At 33.8% G+C, this 22,212-nt stretch overlaps 1 pseudogene; it reads right to left on the reverse strand.

Moving 5' to 3' along the window:
- Positions 1–165: 165 nt before the first annotated feature.
- LOC120578378 (DNA topoisomerase 1-like) lies at positions 166–11,413 on the reverse strand (annotated as a pseudogene).
- Positions 11,414–22,212: the final 10,799 nt, after the last annotated feature.

The following is a 22,212-nucleotide window of genomic DNA, read 5'->3' on the forward strand; positions in this document are numbered from 1 at the left end:
AAATAACAAAAATGAAACTACAATATCTTATGAATTTTATAACAGAAAAAATAATTCTTATGAACAGAACATTTGTGCCAAGATATCTAACAGAATAGGCAGCCATTTAGCATTTCAAACAAGTCAAATTATGCCAGTCCATAAAAACATAAAATCGAGCCAAGGTTAAGCAACCTTTGGTTCCTCTCTTATAGTGTTTGGCTGAGGTGTATCTTCCTCCTCCTCGTCACTATATAATGTTTTCCCAGTGTACCTGTTTTTAGAAATCACAAGTACACTCATAAATTTGTAATTTCAACAATGATGTGTTTCACAAGGCAAAACTGCTGTTATGAGGACAAGAAAAATAGCAGCCTCAATATTTATATATGACCCTGAGAGTTAAACTATTACATACATAAAATGTCTAATGGCTATAAAGTTTTAGAAGTAATGGAATATACTAAATGCATTCTTTGAATCACAAAAATACTAATCAAAGCATTAGCATAAAAAAAACCAGTTCAAAAGTACCATGTACAATTAATATGATGCTTACAATAAATGAGGCTGCTCTCATAAGAGCATATAGCAGTAACAAGAAAGGATTTTCCCAGAGATCCGCTATATGATTCAAAAGAGACTATTATGTATTTTGTGAACCGTGTCTAATGGCAAACCATTCAAAACTAAGCTCTTTTAATAGCTTGGCTTGGCATGTAGTTTTATCGGCCTCTACTTCAATTGGGAAATTCTAAATCTACCTTTAACATTGCTTGGTTTGGCCTATAGCTTTATTGGTCTCTACTTCTGTTGGACAATTCTCAATCCAATTTACACCAAGGACTCCAGAGGTCTTCACCCATCTCAATATAACCCAAACCACAGGCTGAAATTCTATTATATTTTTCATGAAAGGTATTACCTATTAGAGTATTGATCAGTTTGTACTTTCTGTTTTGTTGGTATTTTTTGTTTGCAGTTTGTAAATTTGTTTCGGTCTGTTGTGTTAGTCATTAAAATGTTCTGCTATGCTGTTTTTTGTCCAGATTTTGCTATCGTAGCGACTGCAAGAAGAAACTCTGTTTTCCGTGAATCTGAACGGATTTTAGGTAGGATCATACGAACACATTACAATCCTCTAAGTTACAGTCCTTCAGCCCCTCCCGATGCTTCATAGGATCTCGTGTTTGACAACATTGCATGTCATTTTGTATGATAGACCCACGGATAGTTGAAGGTTTGATTTATGGTATGGTTTGGCATTCCAATTTTCACACCTCTAAAATCTAGAATTAATGTTTTGATAATCTAACATTTCATATATTCTTGCTTCTACGAGCTTTTCATTTAAGTAGAAGTAAGCATATATGAAATGTAAGATTATCAAAAGCTCGTGCAACTAGACGCTTTGACTATTTAAAGTCAATAGTTATTTGCACGTCAAACCTCATTATTTATTTGCATTGATAAGAGAACATAATAACCGCCATTCTTCAAAATGTGTATAGTGGCATACAAGTTCACCATTGTGTGAAATCACACAACAGTTAAGCTATAACTTAGAACTTATAAACCAAAAATTTAGCATAACACTTACGTGCACCTAGGATGTTGATCACAGCCTATACAGTAGCCAGCAGCACTAAGTCTACGTACTTTAATGTCAGTGTGCCTTCCATACAACTAAAACAAGTCAATAAGAATTTATCAGGAGAATATCTGAGAAACAATCCAGGCACCAATATAATGAATTCAATTAACAATCATCCTACACAAATTTTACCCTAGAACATTATAAAATGAATTCATATAATATATTCCTCAGGGTCAACAATACCAACAGTAACGGATTACGGAATGTCAACCAAGTTTCATAACCAATAAGCATTTAAATTCTTAAACTTTAACATTCCACAGTAGAGTATGCACACTTATCATGTGATCATCTCTTTTACCACAAAGTACTGCAGCATAACATAGCATAATGAGGGTGTGGCACGCATGATGATATTATATTTAACTATTTCCAACCACAACGTGGCATAATTTACCTTGGACACAACCGACTCTGGTCTGGGAGTGAACCAAATAAATAATCCGCAAATTTGTTTGTAACATCTCTTCAACCTGTAAGTATAAAATCATTCATTAGTAGATAAGATAAAAAACATGCAGAGCGCATTTTGCTTCCAGTCTATCATAGTCATATTAACAAGCATATGCAAACATACAAGGTGGATAGACAACATTAAAAGAAAGCATACCAAGAAAACATAATTTGAGACCCCAAAATGGCAAAGCATTGAGCAAAAAGAGAGAACCACACACACCTGGCGAATATGACATTAGAAGTACGCTCACAACATGTTTTAAACCGTGTCGAATAATCACGAACAAGGCTTTTCCAATTGGTGGTTCCAGCAGAAACATTATCAAGCTGAATAAATATGAGATACATTTTCATTATAGAAATGGTAGGCAAGGACTCAATTAAAAATTTAAAATACAAAATGGAAGTAAACAATCTTGGGTGCCACATTACCACTGCAATAGTAGCACAAACATACAGCTTTAGAAAGATTCACAACTAACTCGAAGTAAAATTTATATATGTTTGCTAATATATAATATTCCTAAGAATATTTTTAAATTTATATTGGTTGAGAAATATGATGTGAAAGTAGAAAGTTAAAGTTTGTTGAGTTCTAAAATGTTATTGCCACGACAATACAAATTCCCACCCTTAACGGGAATGAAAAAAGGGAAAGTGTGAAAACATATTCGTCGTGGAGTCCATGAGTAAAATAGATTTCTGGGAACCAATGATACCTGAGAATATTTTGCCAAATATGTAAGGAATATAAATACTATTCCAAGAATGTTTTTGCATATTAAAAGAAATGTGATCTAAATACACGATTGTAATATATACCTCAAACTCCATGGCAGCAGTGGAACTGTAGTCTGTAACCTCTGAAAATGATGTGATAAAAAGCAGACACCTAAATATGACCAAAACGACATAAACTCATAAGTTACAAGAAATCTCATTTCTAAGATATCTGAAAAGGACTCGTCAATTACAATATGAAACCAAAAGGACTCGCCAATTTAATTCATAATACGTGCATCTCATGAGCGGAAGAGATTTGTAGGGAATTAAATATTAAGGCTCATTGATGAGAGAGATGGATTATTGCCCTATGAGAATAGTGAGGAATGCATAAATATTTTAAGTTGTTATTATGCAAATTCACCCAGGCTTTCTAATCTCATTTCCTAACAATATGGAAACAGTGAAGCAGATGACAAGGGTTCAAGCTGGCTTGATTCGGATTTCTTTCATGGGCCAATAAAGACAGCATATAACATTATTTCCGCATGATACATAAAGGTAACAGGAGAAATGTTACCACAAAATGATCAATCAATGAATACATAATTATTTATTTGTTTTAAAATGTATGGACAGACAAAGAAAAAGGAAGAAAAAATATATAACTGGAGACAATGGTAAAGGAGCACAAAACAATCATATATAGATAAATTGCATTTAATATGATTAGCATAATTCAAAGGAATATATCTGTGAATATGTATAAGTGTTGTAGTTTGAAATTAGTGTGTCTGTAGTATGCATAGTAAGGAAAAACTACAGAGAGAAAGATATAAATCATTTGACTCCAAAAGTTCAAGCTACTATAAGCAAGACCAACATCACTTAAAGTCTTCTTTGCAGCGTATTAATAACATAGTAGAACAATAGAACTAGTATTTCATCCCAACAAACATAATTTCAGAACCACAAGCCAAAGCTTACCGCACGGCACGAAATTTGGGAGTAAGAACAGTTTTTTACTTTCACGTAGTTTCCATCCTGAAACAACAAACAAATGAAGACTCATAATCAAACTGATATTAAAACATTAACGCATGCGGTGCCTTAAAATTTATGTGCAGGATGCAGTAAACATGATGAAATAAAGAGTGGGAAACAGTGGCAACAAGACAATTCACAAGGTACTCAAATATAGTTTTGGGAGGGAGGATACAGAAAGTCGGTTTCTTAACTCTTGGAAAATATCGTTCAATAGATTAACTATTACTGTGTCACAACAACTCACAAGATAAATTGGAAGTCACAAAGTATGAGTGAGTTTATTGATAATTGTTTTTGTGTTGCTTTATTTTGATCCATAAAAGACATCATAATGTATATGATTCATATATCGACTCAGCTAGTGGGAATAGGGTTTGGTCGGATCTAGTAATATATCCTGAGGTTTCTCTTATGTCCAGGTGCCTCGGTTTGGCCTGGAACTTCAACTTATAAGCAGTGAATCAATGCATTTTACTAAGCAAATCACTAACTTATGGTTAACATACAAACTAACGTGTAGCTCTAACCAACTGCTGCTTAAGTTCCATAGCCTTCTTACATTATATAAAAGGACAAGACAATAAGCAAAGTTCTATGATATACAGTTTCCGTTGTGAGAGAGATATAATTATCGACAAGGCTTTATTTTCTTGTAGATTACTAAGCTGTTAGTCAGTTATCATGTTTTTTTTACTGGTTTATTGTTCTTTTTCACCAGCAGGCTTATTTCTTGTTTTATCATGTTCTTTCATCATATTCTACTTTTTTACTGCCCAGCTGCTTCCTTGTTTCATTGGCTTTTGATGGCACTTAGGGTCGAGAGTCCACATCATTTGAGATATGATAGAGACCAAGGATGAGGGGTAAGGGAAACTCTTCAGATAATCAAGTATGAGAACGTCTATAATTATCTTTGATAGCTGCTTCCTTGTTTCATTGACTTTTAACTTAATTGTTAGCTTGAGGTGATATAAGATAGAAAAGACACAGCATAGTTATGCATTAGACAGTCTCCAAGTCAAATACCTGCAATCCTTGTATGTTTGTGCATATGATGCCGCTCTTCCGATCCCATTTCGTCAAGCTTATTAACCTATGACATGCAATATCATAAGGAAGTCCTAACATAGAAACAAACAGACAAGCAAAAGAACAAAAGCTATGTATTCTCCTTGACATCACAAAGCATATTTTTGAAGAGCTCCGGTGCATGTTGAACTCAACATGTAGCAATAGATCTATTTATTTCAGATATCGTATTTAAATCATAAATCACAGATATTTACAGATAAAGAACTCATATATGCATATGTTGCCATACATATAGTTCAACAGGAAGTCGAGAAACGAGTTCATCGTAACAAACTCTAAATGTAGCCTGTATGTGCACAAGCTGACAGCATATGTTATAAAGATTGAGGAACTGTCACTAGTTAACAGCCAACCACATGATCAATATGTTTTAACAGTATCTCAATCTGCACATTTTTCTATCTTCGGTTGAGATGCAAGTTTGTGATGTTTTATAAGCAACTATAAAGTACATTGTTAGAAGGAAAGAAGATCCATAACAAAAGGCAAGCATTAATAGAATATGAAGTTCCCATTGAACTGAATCAGGTACTGCTCCGATTAAAAGAAGTGGGTGTTGTTCATTAATTAAGACAATTATACTACAATCAAGAAATTGAAATGCAATACATATCTATTAATAATATATAGCCGTTGGTAGGATTCCAATCAGTGTTATTAATATCGGATTATGGAAATATTGGATCGCCAAAACCCGATATTAAAATAGCAGATAGTGTAGCGGGAAAATAGAGGAAGGCAAAATGGTTCAAATAAACAATAATATATAAATAAATCATGCTACACAAGATAAAGCTACGTAAACAGAATTTAAATGCGGAAATAAAACTACATAACAGAAATTCAAAATGATTGATATAAACTCAAATCACAATAGTTTAACAGCTAATAAGCATGATAATGCATAATTGCATACATTAATGAAGAAGCATAAAAAATTAAAAGTGACTTAAACTCAAAATTTAAATAGTTCAAACAACTAATAATTGGTAGTTCTAATTTCTAACTAGTAATAAAGATCTAATTATTCTACTCTTCCCAAATAATCATTTATCCTCATTTTCAGATAGCAGAGGCATATCCTTCAACTTCTTCAATTGAATCGATGTCCTCAAACTCTGCTTCTGATTCTACTAAGACAAGATATCATAAGTTTTAGGTTTTATACTATTATATTGGGCCTACCAATTTGACCAACCACCAGTTTAGAATAAATATAGTATTGGGCTTTATCATAAAAATACATTAAAGATACAAGCTAAAGTTGCAGAATTCTGATATGCATGTCATGACTGATATACAGATTTGAGCAATCTCGCGATATTTTGGAAATATCTAAGTTGCTAAATGTATCAGGTTTCGTATCGTCTACCTGAATTCCGATGCGAATAGCGATATAGCGCCGGTATACAGATATTTAACAACACTGATTCCAATATCAACATCAATTCTACATACAAAAGAGTAACAGCTGAAATTAGTGCAGTCATGGTCTATAATACTCTCCAAGAATAACGAGGACACAAAAGACTTACCAATGATGCTACGGAGTAACGTTGTGGAGGTTGGGAATGGTGTTGACCCGCTCAATTTGAACAACATGAACACGTCCTCTCTCTATATAAAAAGTCAAAGTCAATGAAGGGAAAGGTGTTGCGTTATTTGTTGCATTAATAATACGGAAGCATAAATGAAGAGTAATTGTGTAAAAAACAAAGAAAGGAAGCAGGAATTAGTTTTAGGGGAATATTAAAGTGCACGACATATTTGTCGTCTTATTTGCACGATAACGCTTACTATATCTTGTGGGGTGCATCTCCAAATCAAGTATGAGTGTGTGCTTTGTCTTGTCTGATGGTATTTCTTTATTACTATAATGCTTTGGCATTTGTACTGGGAAAATACAATACTTAGGCCGTTGCTGTTAAATATTTGGCGTTGTATTCACCATACTCCTTTTTGGCATTTTGACCTTTAAATGATGTTTGTTTTAACAAAGCAAATGGCGTGTTGTATATTGTCGTGCGTGTCCAAAGGGTGTCGTGCATATAGCACACTCTTAGTTTTAATCTAGGAATGGTGCAAGACCATTTCCAGTTGATATGTACATTTTTCTACCCCATAAATGATTTTAATCCTTGACATGCAATTAAGTCCTCCTATAACTATTGACTAGGTGATGAGAGTTCAATATTTGCTGCCCGTTCTTTCAAATAAAGCTTAATTTCTGCACAAGGTAAAAGGACTTCTAGATAGACAAACTTAAATCCAAAGGCTATTGCATGAGGAAGGTTAGAGGCAAAGTTTCATTATCTAGCCTCCACCTAACGACAAAGCTTTTAGAAAGTTGGCTTTCCCCAAGTAGAAAATAAAAAAATAAAAAAATAAATATGTTGAAGACAAGAAACTACTGCAATTTACATTTTACAAGGTATCTTGTTGTCTTATCTGTATATATGCCAAGACTGTCCTTTTAAAAAACAATGGCATTGGCAAACAACATAAGGAATCCAATAAAGCAGTGTAGACAATAAATTAACAGGCACGGACTGGCAGGCGTGAAATAATTTTAATAGCATAAACAATAATAATTTCAAGAAATGTTACCTTCACAGAACTTAGCATGTCAAATCTAGATCATGATTGGACCTGTCACTATCTCTATATTGTCCTCTTCAATGCAAAAGCTAGATCATGATTGGAATCGTCACTATCTCTATATTGTCATCTTCGGTGACAATGCCTGGGAGTGAAAAAGAACCATACATAAGTCGGGAATCAGTTTTACTGTCCTACTCTTTTAAAGGGACATGCGAGTATTCTCTACTTCAGCTTAAATTGATGAAGATACAGAACCATTTGTGGACTAGAGCTTGTACGTTTTGAAGCACTAGTCCTTACAGGAACATAAAAAATGGTCGTAAACAAATTGTGTCACAGCCTCGCATGATTAATCAGAAGGATCGAATTCATATTGAATCCAATGTAAACTACATTGAATCTTGCAAGTCTCTTTTATCAAGTAATGCACAACACAACATAGAACCAAATGCGTCTCTACACTTCAGTATAAAATTGGATGTGGAGACTCTAGAGTAACTTCGGCATAAATATAGCAAACAACACGGAAAATCTTGGCAAATCATTTTAAGCTTCAATATTTGATATAACGCTCAAGGTCAATACATCATTTTAGATAGCTAATGTATATACTTTGAAACATATGGCAAAACTTCAAAATTTATTTCTCCACAAGCTTTAAATTTGAAATCTACTTATCATAGTTATTTGCCCGGTTGCAGCTAACAGGTAATAAACTGAAATATACCATAGTCCATTGTTAAATAATAAAGTTATAACAAATTAACAACAATTAACCTGATGGAAATTAACATATATCATAATAATGCTTGAATTAAAATTACTGTGTATATTATATTAGGGGAATGTAAATATATATACACATGGGTCTCCTAATCAATCCAAGAACTAGGGAAAGAATCAACTGAGAAAGGAAACTAAATAAATAAAATCAGGATATAAAATTATCCTATTAATCATAATTATAATATCTCAACAACAATAACATAATAATAATAATAAGCTCAAGTCTAATAACAATAAAACCCATTATTTGTAAACGCAATGAACAGGTATATGAATGATTACAAACTATCACGAGGCTAATAGCATCAAGTCACAAAGTAACGTATCTGCAAGAACTAACCGTACCGTAAAACTGTCCGGTACCCAGGAAACTCGACCCTTGAGCTAGCAGACCGTAACAGGATAGACTGATCAGAATTTCCAATATCAACTTGTATCTGGAACCAGAAAAACATTAGGAACATAGCTGGTCAAGAATAATAATATCAGATCGAAGCACTTGAACTTTAAATGAACACAAGCTGTATTTCAAGATCATATATTATGTTAAAGATCTTTATTTAGGACAGACACAATCTAACAATAGTAGACCTGGAAATATGGTAAAAAAAAATTGAATTTACCAAGAAACATTTTTTCCTTTTATAAAGCAAGGTTCCATACAACAGAGGAAGTTGAACCCATAAGATGAGTGAGAGAAAGATAAACATCACACCTCAAATCGAATAACCCAAAATACGATACATGAAAAGCTAAAGAATAAAAAACTAAGGTGTTACTGATATGATAACACAACGCACATGTTGAATATTATTGAGTATCATTAGTTTGGTGAACTTCATACTTTCTTTTCTTTATGTAAATTATTTGGTTTTGCTATAATCACTTTATCAAGGGATATGATTAAATAAGCTTGTTTATAAATTTATGAGTGTTGGGGGTCTGTCTCTAAAATTTCAGATCTCTTTTTGCATTATTATTCAACTGCTTCCTTTCCTTTTGGAATAAACTGTTTGGTTTTTTGGATCTTAACTAATTTTAGAGGTTTTGCTTTCCACAAAGAGGCCAAATTTCGAGGCATGTTCTGTTGTTGCATTTCTTTAGTGTTTATAACTGGAAAGGAATCCTAGAATTTTAAAGGGAACTTGCTTAACACAGGACTTTATTTTAGATGGGTTTATTTTATAACACCCTTTACAAAAAAAAAAAAAACTAGTTAAAAAACATACTATACTTTTTCTTGATGGATATTTTGTATTCTAACTTTTCAAGAATAGCGGTTCCATCTGACATGAGATTGTTCTGAACCAAATCAGTGTGTATAGCTTCAAAGATTCTTTATCTAACACCCAGCCAGCATCGCTGACAAGTCATTAAGAAGCAATGCTGTTAGCTATGGCACTTAGTTATCATTGAACTAAAACATTTATTAAAAAAAAAAAAAAAACGCATAACTTATTACATACATGGTAATTGCGTATGTCAGTAGGTCTGATGGCTTCATGGGATTCTAGTGCATTTTCACCTTTATAACGTTCTCCGGTGGACTTTGTGCAACAAATTTTGTCCGTACCTGCACCCAGTAAATTTAAGCTCATGGAAGAAAAATTAAATTGTTTAACCAGAAATAAGAATTCAAATTTAAAAAAAATAAATAATTGATAGGGAAAAGAAGTAAAACTAACGTATTAAAAATAGATAGAACAAAACTATACACACATATATGAACATATGTATAAGAAAGTAAATGCAATATTAATTTTATGCAACAAATATATGAACATCTTTATAAACAAAAACATATAGTACGATGCATACGAATGAATTGATTGTATATTCAGTAGTATTGAAGTTCCTGTTGCAAACATGAGCAATTAAAAAGAAGTATGAAGAAGCACACGTCACCTTTGAATGATAACGGATCGAATATCCGAAACAGCTTCTCAGAGATCTAGTAAACAAACTCCAAGTGTCAAGATAGAAACGGTTTTCAACAACAAATTATTGCATTGACAGAAATACACTCTAAATATATATAGATGTCATCCACGTATGTGAACCTACATGAAGTCCGTCAGTTATGAAGCACGTTATCAGACCGGCTCGGATATTCTTATGGAATTTAACTCCCTCATAGAGTTTCCGAGCAATCTGCATTAATAATTCAATCAGATTAATGATAAAGTAATTCTAGAAAATTAAACATGTAAACAAATTAAATCATAATTCCACATGAAACCTTCATTGTGATACTCGAAGAGAAATTCAATATTCTTGCTGCATCCTGCTGAAGAGTTGAAGTCGAATAAGGCGTGGGAGACATTTTAGAAATTTTTGATCTTGTAATACCAATGACCTGAAACTGAGCAGAGTATATTCTGCTTTGAATCTCATTTGCCTCTTCAACAGAAGCAACTGAAAACTTATTCAATTCCCTTGAATCAATATGTGTGAGTAGGGTCGAAATGGTAGATCCTGTTTGTTCTCTGCAATTGGGGTACAGTGTCCAATATTCCTGGATCTAAATGAGTTAATTTCTGATTCTCTATCACATAGAAGAGAAAGAGCAGGGAATTCAAATCTTCTAGGGGATTTGCAACTTGGTAATTTCTCAGTACTAACGGGAAATGTTAAACCAAATAAAAATCAATGACCTCTTTGCAAGGTAAGAATTTACCAAATTCATGTCAATCTCTCTAGGTTCTTGCAAAGCAGCTTTAATGGATTGTTCAGTAATTTCATTGAAACACTCTAGCGAGAAGGATATCTTCCTGCAGAGATTATGCTTTTTCTTAAAATATGGATAATCTGCCAAGCAATAGTCTCACCTCAGGGCTAGGATCAAATGCAAAGATAAGATTGTTGACCCTGTGCACAATATAAATGAATTAAGCAAAACAACTAAAGTTAAAACAATTCCAATTCCAATATAGCTTATAAAACACTTAAGAGCATTTAACATTAATTTTATCTTAAGTGGAAGTGATAATTTACGTACCCCTTAAGTGCAGCAGAGATCCTCTTCACACGAGTTTGGGATGAATTTGAAATTTCCCAAACAAACAAAATCATTGTCCAGACTCGCAGAATTTTGACCTGGATCCAAGTCCATTACAAGTCCATTGCATGAAAGAACTTCATACATGCACCAAGATAACTTCTAATGGTTCTTGCTTTATCAAGAGACTCCACAACCACCACAGATTTTCCCACCGGTGGATAAAGTGATTTTCCGTAAATCTCAGAGATGGTAACGTTGTTTCCAGTTCGGTCATAACGTATCTACGTTTACCGTCTTTGATCAGTTCTGGTGGTTTTCGTTTAGACCACTTCACAGTGGTGAGTTATTGACGCCGAAATAACGAAATGGGTTTAGAAAGCGGTGGGGAATGGTGGTGGGGTTTAGCAAGCGGTGGGGAATGGTGGGGAACAGGTGGTGGTGGGGTTTAGCAAGCGGTGGGAAATGGTGGGGAACCGGTGGTGGTGGGGTTTAGCAAGCGGTGGGGAATGGTGGGGGAACGGGTGGTGGTGAATGATAATTTTTTTAGGATTTGAATCATTGTTATTGGGATTAGGGTTGAATCGAAAAAATCAAAAGGTGGAAAATGAAATGAAAACGAGTATTGAACCAGAAGAAGAAGAAGAAGAGGAAGAAGAGGGTTTGTTAGATCGTTCAAAATAAGAAGGGGTTTGTTAGAACAGCAATGCTATGTAGTACGGGTAGAAAAGTCACGAAATCTTCTGATTTTTTTAGTGGAAATCATGGGTAGTGGTAGTGTAATACGTTGCTTTTCATTGGCCTCTCTCGTACTGATCAGTATTGTCCTTGTTTGTTAGAAATTGGTTCAGTTGCTTTGTAAGGAAAGAGACAGAAACGTGTTCAGGAAGAAATGGAAAATTACTACCAAATTACAATAATATCCCTCCTCCTTAATTTCGTGACTAGTGTCTTTTCTTCAACATTTTTGAACCATTAAGTCATGTTCAAACTCCATGAATCATATTGAATCGGTTGACTCGACTGTATTATTCAGTCTCTATAAAAAATTCTCGTATTTAATTGGATGGTTTGTCCTCTTAAAAAATAATTACACTTATAAAAGTAAAAAAATTAACATAATTTCATAAGTTCATTTTTCAAACTTAATTCATTGACTATGACATTATTACTCAATCAAGTGCTCCCGGAGCTCTTTAAGGATCATAAGTAGTAAGTATTTATGAAAATGTGTGTTAATCAATGCATTGGAAATCGAAACATTTGACTTTTTTAAAGAATGTAATTGCTTATTTTAAAAGGTTTAAAGTGTGTCCCGAAGGCACTCGTTAAGGTTCATCAAACACAAACACGAACTCCAACTAAGCAATAAACCTATAAATCCTAATTTTTAAAACCAAAACTTTCGTTAATCTAAACACGTATAGTTTTTAACATTTCCCTGTCACATTTATCCACAAAAGTAACAATTTGTTAAGTATTTTTGTTACTTGGTATGTTCAAGGATAAAACGGTTTTAATAATTACTAATTTATCACTTCAAATTTATTAAAAAGAGAAACAATAATTATCTTTAACAATCTTTGTTCTTCTGATGGACGTATGTGTGTTAGATGGAGAGCAAGATGTTTTTCTTCTTCTTAGATTTAAATGATTCAAACCAGGTAATCCAACTGTGATTTGATGAAGATTTGAGCCAAGTAATCTAAAGCTGCAATTTTGCCGAGCATAATTTTCTGTTCCGATGAAGAATTTGTTCCTCTAAGATTTTCCTCTCATGATGATGTAGATGGAAATGGAGATAAAGATTATTTTGCGATGGTGTATGTGTGTGTTACCTCTATAAAGGCAGCAACTCATTAATCCATAAATTTTGACATTCGAATTTGGAATTGATGAATGGAAGAGGAAGAAGAGTTTGGATAATAGAATGTGGAATTGATGAATGGACTATATATGGTTTTGGTGAGAGACAATCAAAGAAAAAGGGTTAGGAAGGAATCGATGAATCGAATTAATGGGTTTTTGAGAGAAGAAGACATAAAGATTGGGGTTTTAAAAAGCATATATAATTTGATGAAGATGATGGCAAATAAATAGTTCATAATCTCAACCATTTGAACAAAAAATTCAATAAGCTCAACCTCTTAAGTGACAAATTAAAGTTGAACCTAACAACACTACGTATAAGAAATGAAAAACGGAATAATTATCCATTGATACAAAGATGGTTACCGAAAAAATATAAGGTCCAAGACAATTGTTTCTTTCAAAGATGTTAATTTATTTGTGGTTTAGCACTTTATTTATTTTTTAAATAGCCAAGTTATTGCATTCAATTTTAATATGCTTAGTTCAATTTGGTAGAAGATGAGTAACATTATGTTGTTCCTGAAAAACATTGGTTGAATTTTTCTCTTTTTCCCTCCCTCTCTAACAAGTCGGCCCTAGTTTTCTCTTCCATTTTCTTCATTAAGGGGGTGATTTTGGGACAATTCTTGACCTGAAATCACACTATTCATCCTTTTCGCTCTGTTTCAATCTAAATAAGTGATTTTCACATAGATCTAGGTTTTTTTTCTATTGCGATTTCATCATCTAAGTGTGGTGGTTTATTGTTCGTCGTCTTGTACGGCGTTGTTTGATTTCCCGTCTTCTTGCGATGTTCATTTGATTCATATCGAAAGATCAATTATTCAATCAAAGATTTGGGCGTCAACGTTGCAGATCCAAAGGCCATGGATATTCCAGTCACTTTAATTTTATCATATATTTTTATAGACATTATGACGTTGTATGCTATTAACTTGGATGTTGTGAGTTTGTTCGGAGATTCATCATTTACGTTTTTAGCGGTGTTGAATGATATAATATCTCGATTTAAATGAATGAATATCATTTTGTTTTTATAAAAAAAAATTATGTTGTTCCTGAAATGCATTAATTTGGCAATTATAGTACAATAAAATGACATAAAATAAAATAAAAATAATCTTGTACAATAAAATATAAATGAAAGAATTTTTTTTATACAGAAGATTGTGTTAACTACGAGACTATTATCGCTATTACAAACTTGAAGAGAGGCACATTAGCAAGACTTGTGACCACACCGCTCTTTGAATATGGAGAAGTCTAAACTCAACGCAAATAGCATATTGTAAAGATAGTCTTTATAAAAATAAAAATAAAAACTAAATTATCCTAGAAAAATTGAGAATAAACACAAAAAAGCAACCGAAGAAAAACTAATTTAAAGAAGTAGAACTTGTCTTACTATCTATCATCCATATCTATATGGAATAAAAAAGAATACATGCACAAAAAAAGTAAAAAAGAAATGAGAGACTTATATAGAGAGTAAGATAGAGACTAATTTAGATGTTGAAATAAATTATGCTGTGAAGTTTTTGAATATTATGTTGATTGAACTTTGAAGAAAATTAGTTAATTATTTCATTCATGATTTTTATGAAGTGTGACATTTCATTTGTGATGATTACTCTGATTATTTTAATAAAAAATTTATGTTGGAAAAACGGGTGTTACACCAACAATCAAACATTCTAACCTCACAATTAAGCATGGAGCTTGAAGATGAAGCTCGACTTTGAGAGTTGTTTTAAGTCATACGACACCACCCATCATTTTGGATTCAATTTGAACAATTGGCAGGATCCTAGATCAGGGGGTTCAAACTTTTGAACCATTGGCAAATTGAGGACCCTGGGTCACAAGATAAAAGAAAATTATTCGTCAATTATTCTAGTGGTCGTAATTTCACCCTTGAGATGAATAAACGAGGAATGCCAAGTTTGAACTAGACTTCTTTATATTGTGTATCATAGGGACCGAGTGCAGATATTTTTAACCTGGATTAATGTTTAATACAAAAGCCTAAATTAACAATATATATACTCTCTTTTTGTCCTTAATATATGACTTTTTCGGAGATTTTGTTTCTCCCTTAATAAGACCTATGCAAATTTCTAGATACATTTATTACTCCTTTATTAATTAGATATATCCATTATAATAATATCAATTTATTTTTTAAGATGAAAAATCAACATAAACATATCTATAAATAAAGATAATTTAGTAATTGTCACACACAAAAACATAAACATTCTTAACTAGTCCCGTATTTTTAATGTTGTACCTCTTTGTATTTCGACTTTGATTATTAATGAAAACTATAAATTACTTTTTTTAAAAATAAATATGTATAAACATTCATTACAACATATGTCATATGGTTTTATAAATACAATGTATAAATTGCAATTCAAAATTATCAGTTGGTTCACTTGTTTACTTGTTTTAGGATTCTCGAAGTAATAATCTTATAATCCTCTTAAAAAAAGGTAATAATAACTGGATAAAACAAAACTAGTAATAATAAGTAGATAAAAGGTAGGTGTATTTGGTGCTAGTGCATATCCGTAAGAAGGAAAAAACCGAGGTGCAGAAGTAAGGTGCAAGAATTAAAACTCAGGAGGTTCATAGAGGAATTATATATGATTTGTAAGAGAAATTCTTAATACTCAGGGGTTCATGTGCATCCCTCACTTGAGAGTAGCTCCGCCCTGGCAGCAGGATGGTCTTTGCGAAGAATTGGTTTGGCACAAACATGTTCCCCTTAAGGTGTTTATTTTGCTTGGAGGCTGATTCGAGACAGACTTCCTACAATGTCTAATTTAGCATATCGTGGTATATTGAATTCAGAGGCATTTTATGTGTGTCAGGATGTGGTTTCGTGGAAGATGCACGACATTTATTTTTGTCTTGCAGTTTTTTTGGTTCTTTATGGTTTTTGGTGCGGTCTTGGATAGGCTTTGATGGTGTTGATCATTGTGATATCTCAAATCATGGCGCTCATTTTGCATTCTACACAGGCGGGTTGAAATCAAGGAGATCTTTTCTTCGGCTTATTTGGTTACTCACGATGTGAGTTATATGGAATGAAAGAAATAACAGGCTTTTAAGCAAAAGAAAGTTCCTTAGTTCAATTATTAGACAAAGTAAAATATTATTCGTTGTGGTGGCTGAAAGCCATTGGGTTGTATTTATGTTTGGTGATCAGATGTGGTTGTCGAATCCATTGTCGTGTTTAGGCATTGGTTGACAACTTGTTGTATTTTTTAAACTGCTTGTATCGTTTTAAGTAGTCTTTTCGGTACATCTTATGCTGAGGGGACTGCTTTAGCAGTGGTAATATAATCCATTTTTGTTTTAAAAAAAAAAAAACTCTTTGACTCATTACAAGTTCACAGTTAACACATGAGCTTCCTCCTGATGTTCCTGCAACACATCCACTTGCAACAAATATAAGTTTCACTTCAAGCATAGAAAATAGATAAAAATTTGTAGTAGTTTCCAATATAAGGATATACACATTTGTAGCTTTAATGCATATTGACAATAGATAGGTAATAGACATTGTAAAATATTTTACAAATATTGACATTGACGCAGTACGGAAGCGTAGGGTTAGCAAGCGCTAAACCTAGATAGAAAAGAACAAGTTTGCAAGCGACAAACTTGTGAAAATAGGGTTGCAAGCGACAAACCTTTGAAAATAAGGGTTTCCGGAATCCACCAGAATTGAGAGAAAATCTCGAATAATTTTATTGAATCAAAAAGTGTGCCTCTTAGGCTACATAAGTTCTGCTTATATAGTGATAGTGATAGAAATAACAAACCCGTGGGCCAAATAAAATAAAACGAAATAATAATAGAAAGTTCTAGAAAATTACTAAGATTTGGATAAATAATAAATACTACTAAATTATTAATAAAACCCTCCTACATCAGTCTCCTCCACCTCTGAAGAACTCGACCCCGAGTTCTCATTCTGATAAAGAGCTTCCACCCTCCTAGATCCCATTGATTGAAGTAATGTGGAATTGGTGAGCATGTGATTACTAAAATACTTGAGAGCTTCAAGGCTGATATATGAATCCCTTGCTGCCAGCCCTTTCCTTCACACCAAAACTTGCCTCTGTCAAATACGAAGTTGAGCAATCCATGAAAGGTGAAGAACATTTTCCAACAAGCTTCCTTAACGGCAACTATCATAGGAGAATTGAGTTCTCTTGAATAACCAATTGCTTTTGCAGCACGGTTTCCAATTGGAGCTGCAAGTATAGTATTAACTCTGATTCTTTTCTTTCTACTAGCTTCAAAAACAAGCACTCTTGTATCACTTTCTAAAGCAGCTTTAGCAAAATTCATACCCCCACCATATTCGGGAATAATCCTCTCTGAAGCAATGTATGTTAGAGATAGTGAAGATCCACCTTGGTTCATGATTGGAAGAAAGTGTTTTAGTAATGAAATATAAGAATAACAAGATGCGGGGAAGGCAGCTAGATATCCTTTTTGAGACGTATTTTTCACCCAATCTTGTTTACTTTGACTAAGCTCTTCAGCAAGATAAATGGTTGCAACTTGCTTAAGTTCGTCCTCATCCATAACATTTGATTCATCGGTATTGTATAGAGCTTCGTGAATTCTAACATACCACAAGTCAGTCAAGGCCTTGCCTAATTCTTTATCGTCGTTCATCTTAGAAGCTACAGCCTTCTGATAAAGTCTGAAACCACTGCCAATAAGTTGCCTTGAAATGAAATTTATAAGGGATGAAGGCATAAAATCCAGCTTGATATCCAAATTCCCTATTGCTCGGAAATAACTTCTTTCTGATGTCACCTTTTGTATAACAACCTTCCAACAAATCAATTCTCACAACACCCTTTGCTTCTGGAATCACATCATTGTTGAAGCCATCATCAATAGTCTCATTAATTTTCTCTGACTCAATGACCGTTTTCAAAAGAACAACTATCAAGTCATCTTGAATGTACTCAAACAGATAATAATGCGCTATAGCCTCCCTTGTAGACAGTGGCCGTGGAGGCTTCATCCTTACTAATGCTATCTGTTTTCCAAATTGGACCTTCCACAAACAATCAGATGCAGTAGCTTTGAAAGTAGGAACAGTAAACTGTGGACACATATGGAGCTTCATGAAAGAGTTCATACTTAACACAAGCAATACACTTTTAGCTTGTTTTAAATCTCTATCATCATGGCTTCCAACTTTTCTAATCACAAACACATCCCGATCAGCTTCTTTACCAATCTCATCAGAAAAAACTAAACCCTCATAAACCTTTTCATAGTCCCTAACAAATTCAATATTTCTTAAATGAAATACAACAACTATTATTTGAAATATAGCATCATGTTCATCAGTACTGATTCCAACAACTTCCATGGCTCTCCTTGTTGCAAGATACTCTTTAGCATCATCCAATGCATCAAGCTCAATGCAATTTGATTGATTGAGATAATGAAAGTTTCTTGAATTTCCCAATTTCAACTTATCAACATCCTCTTGTGGTGCAGCACAAATTATATAAAAGCATTGATAATTTCTCTCAGGATCATAAACTTGACAAACACGTGATTGTTCCAACAAATAATTTCTGATAGCAGCTCCTGATATTCTCCCCTTTTGATCCTTCTCACTCTCTTCTGCGATGAAACACACATAATCGACTTTGACACAACATGGCTTAACTGAGATGAATTGGTTCTCCGTCGGCTGAAGGTTTGCCGGCGGTGACGGTGAAGTCATCGGACATCGTGAGCCCGTGTCCGGAGGTTCTGGTGGATGTGGTAACGTGGTCGGATCTCTCCCGTTACCTTTACTCTCTGTGGAGGCTAAAAGAGACGGCGAGTATATCTCTTGACCAAATGTTCGACGCCATCTAGCACCTTCTCCTACATGATCAATTCTGAAATAGTACTTCCCTATAACAATTAACCTTGTGCACTTGTCAGAGATGCAAACTGTTTCATTTAGTGCCTCTGCAACAACAGTGTCAAAACCAATTGACTTGTCAATAACAGGAATATAATTGTCAATAGTTCCAAATCCGACCACTGCAACTTTCAAGCCACGTCTTCTAATTTCCTGAAAAACCATAGCTGCTTCATTTTGAGTTCCAAATTCTCCAAGTATATAAACCTGATTAATGTCTCGATCTTGAATGCTGTCAACAATCTTTGAAGTATCATGGCCGATATCAGGTGGTTTTGGCGGAGGTGCATTCAGCCGGTGATTAAATTTGGCGTGTAAGGTCTCATGTGCTTTTGAAAAATTGGGGACCGATGATACACTTTCTGTCGCCGTAGATTCCTTTTCCTTGTCACCGTAATTCACTTCCAGCCATACATAACTCTTTGGATGGGAAACAAAATTGTTCATGTCACACCAAGCATTCTTGGTCTTGGCTAAGAACTTTTGTTCAAACTCCTGGATTGCGCTTTCACGTGAAGAGTAAGGGTCGTGTACCTTGTCTTGGCCCTTTATGCCTACCATTCCCCATCTATGAACAACATCCCATAGCAAATTTTCCTTTGACCAGGCTTTTATTTTCCTCTTGGAAGCTGCGGTACCACCAATTGTTTCCTTAGGTTCTAAAGCAGTTGATGATACAGTTGGCAGCGTCTGTCTCGGGACAGTAATTGGAAACATGCTTGACTGATCCATCAAAATAGAGGGCTTCACACACGCTGAAGTCTCTGATGTAGATTCCACACAACCAGACGGTAATGTTCCAGAAGAAACTTCCACATGTTCATCGATTGCACCAATATTCTCAACTTCGTTCAAATCAGTCTCCTCCATAATAACAATAGGTTCGGTGACTGAATGTTCTTCAACTGGTTCCACAGACGTCGAAAACGCTTCGGTCGTCCGAGCAACGTCGATATCCTCTTTCAACGGCGTAAGAAATCTTAGAATATATGTTATCAAAACAGAATGTCTAGCAATATCTTTAACCATCTTACGCGAACACGAGTTACCTGCAATTCTGAAAGCATGTCTCAAAAGGCCGGTCAAGGAGTAATCTTTGTTGTAACAAAACGGACAACGATATATCGAATCGGAGATTTCAAATTTGTAATAATCATCCTTCAACCTTGTGTAATATCTACGCTCATAGTATTCCAAATCAGATTCATTGCTATATTTTGATTTTCGGTACGTAACAATAGTAGGGATGTTATTACAAACCCTAATAACTGGAATTGGTTCTCCTCCTCTGTTCGGATTGTTTCTGTTGTTGTTGTCAACCTTAGCTGTCCACGCCGCCATCTGATCTGACAAATCTTCGATGTCGTGGTAAGAGTCGCGGTTATGCCGGCAAACTCTGCTCTCGTCAATCAGTTGATCTCCCATGGCTGATCCGTTAGGAAAAGAACAGGAGAAACCTGCTCTGATACCAACTGACGCAGTACGGAAGCGTAGGGTTAGCAAGCGCTAAACCTAGATAGAAAAGAACAAGTTTGCAAGCGACAAACCTATGAAAATAGGGTTGCAAGCGACAAACCTATGAAAATAAGGGTTTCCGGAATCCACCAGAATTGAGAGAAAATCTCGAATAATTTTATTGAATCAAAAAGTGTGCCTCTTAGGCTACATAAGTTCTGCTTATATAGTGATAGTGATAGAAATAACAAACCCGTGGGCTAAAATAAAATAAAACGAAATAATAATAGAAAGTTCTAGAAAATTACTAAGATTTGGATAAATAATAAATACTACTAAATTACTAATAAAACCCTCCTACATCAGACATGATAAAATCAGATTAATTAGATGTTCATGTAAACTAATTTCCACCATTATTGCATAGTACGAAAATGCTACAACAAATGTAAGATGAGATATGAAAGTAAAGAATATAAGAAAATCATAATGTTTTGCAAAAATAATAATTTTTGAAAACTTAACCTCCTTGAAGGTATGAAATCATGGACACTTCACACCTACTTCAAAATCAAACATAATTTATAGGCTTAATTGCATGTTTGATCCCTTATGTTTATTTTAGTTTTTAAATAGGTCCTTCATGTTTTAAAAGTTTTAAATTGGTCCCTTACGTTTTAAAAGTTTCAAGTTGGTCCAAAACATTACCCACGTTGGAATAAGTTAGTTTCTTCCGACACTTAAATTTAAAGATCCAGGTTGACAATATGGGTAATGAAACTTAACTTATTTAAAAAATCAGTTTAAAAATATTTTTAATTTTTTTTTTTATTAAACTCAATATCATGTGGTGGAAGGGACAAACTTACTTAAACATGAGTAACGTTTTGGACCAACTTGAAACATTTAAAGCGTAACGGACCAAGTTAAAACTTTTAAAATATAAGAGACCTACTTGAAACCTAAAATAAACATAAGAGATCAAACATGCGGTACTGAATCATGAATTATTTATTTATTTTTCCAATTCAGTCAATTTCGTCCCTGTAATTTTTTTTCACTTTCGATCAAATTAGTCTTTAAACATGTGACATATGACTTGACAAACCACATCATCGGTTAATGTTCCACGTCATCACTGTTAACGACCCAACTTAACATATAACTCAATTGATGACATTCGTAAAATTCAAGGACCTAATGATCTGTATTTAAAAATTTGAGGATGAAATTGATAGGTACATATAAATTAGTCTTTACTTAATAAAGACCACTCTCTCTTAAGGACCTCTTATTGGAGGAAGAAAAAATGAGTCATTATTAAGTAAGAGACAATTATATAATGACTCTAACGGCCCCACATGTAAAAGAAGTAATAAAATATATACTGGTTAGTCCCAATTGCAAAAGAAATAATAAATTATTTTTGTAAAATGATGTAAAGTTAAGATAAGATATTTTCATTAAAATAAAAAAATAAAAAAAAATAAAAAATATGTATACACTAAGTTCTCTATTAATAGACTAACATTGTGATGCTCTAAAACCCTCCACATACCCTACAACGTCTTCGCACACTCTCTAAAA

The sequence above is a fragment of the Medicago truncatula genome, chromosome 2 (genome assembly GCF_003473485.1).
Source record: "Medicago truncatula cultivar Jemalong A17 chromosome 2, MtrunA17r5.0-ANR, whole genome shotgun sequence".
Taxonomy (NCBI): domain Eukaryota; kingdom Viridiplantae; phylum Streptophyta; class Magnoliopsida; order Fabales; family Fabaceae; genus Medicago; species Medicago truncatula.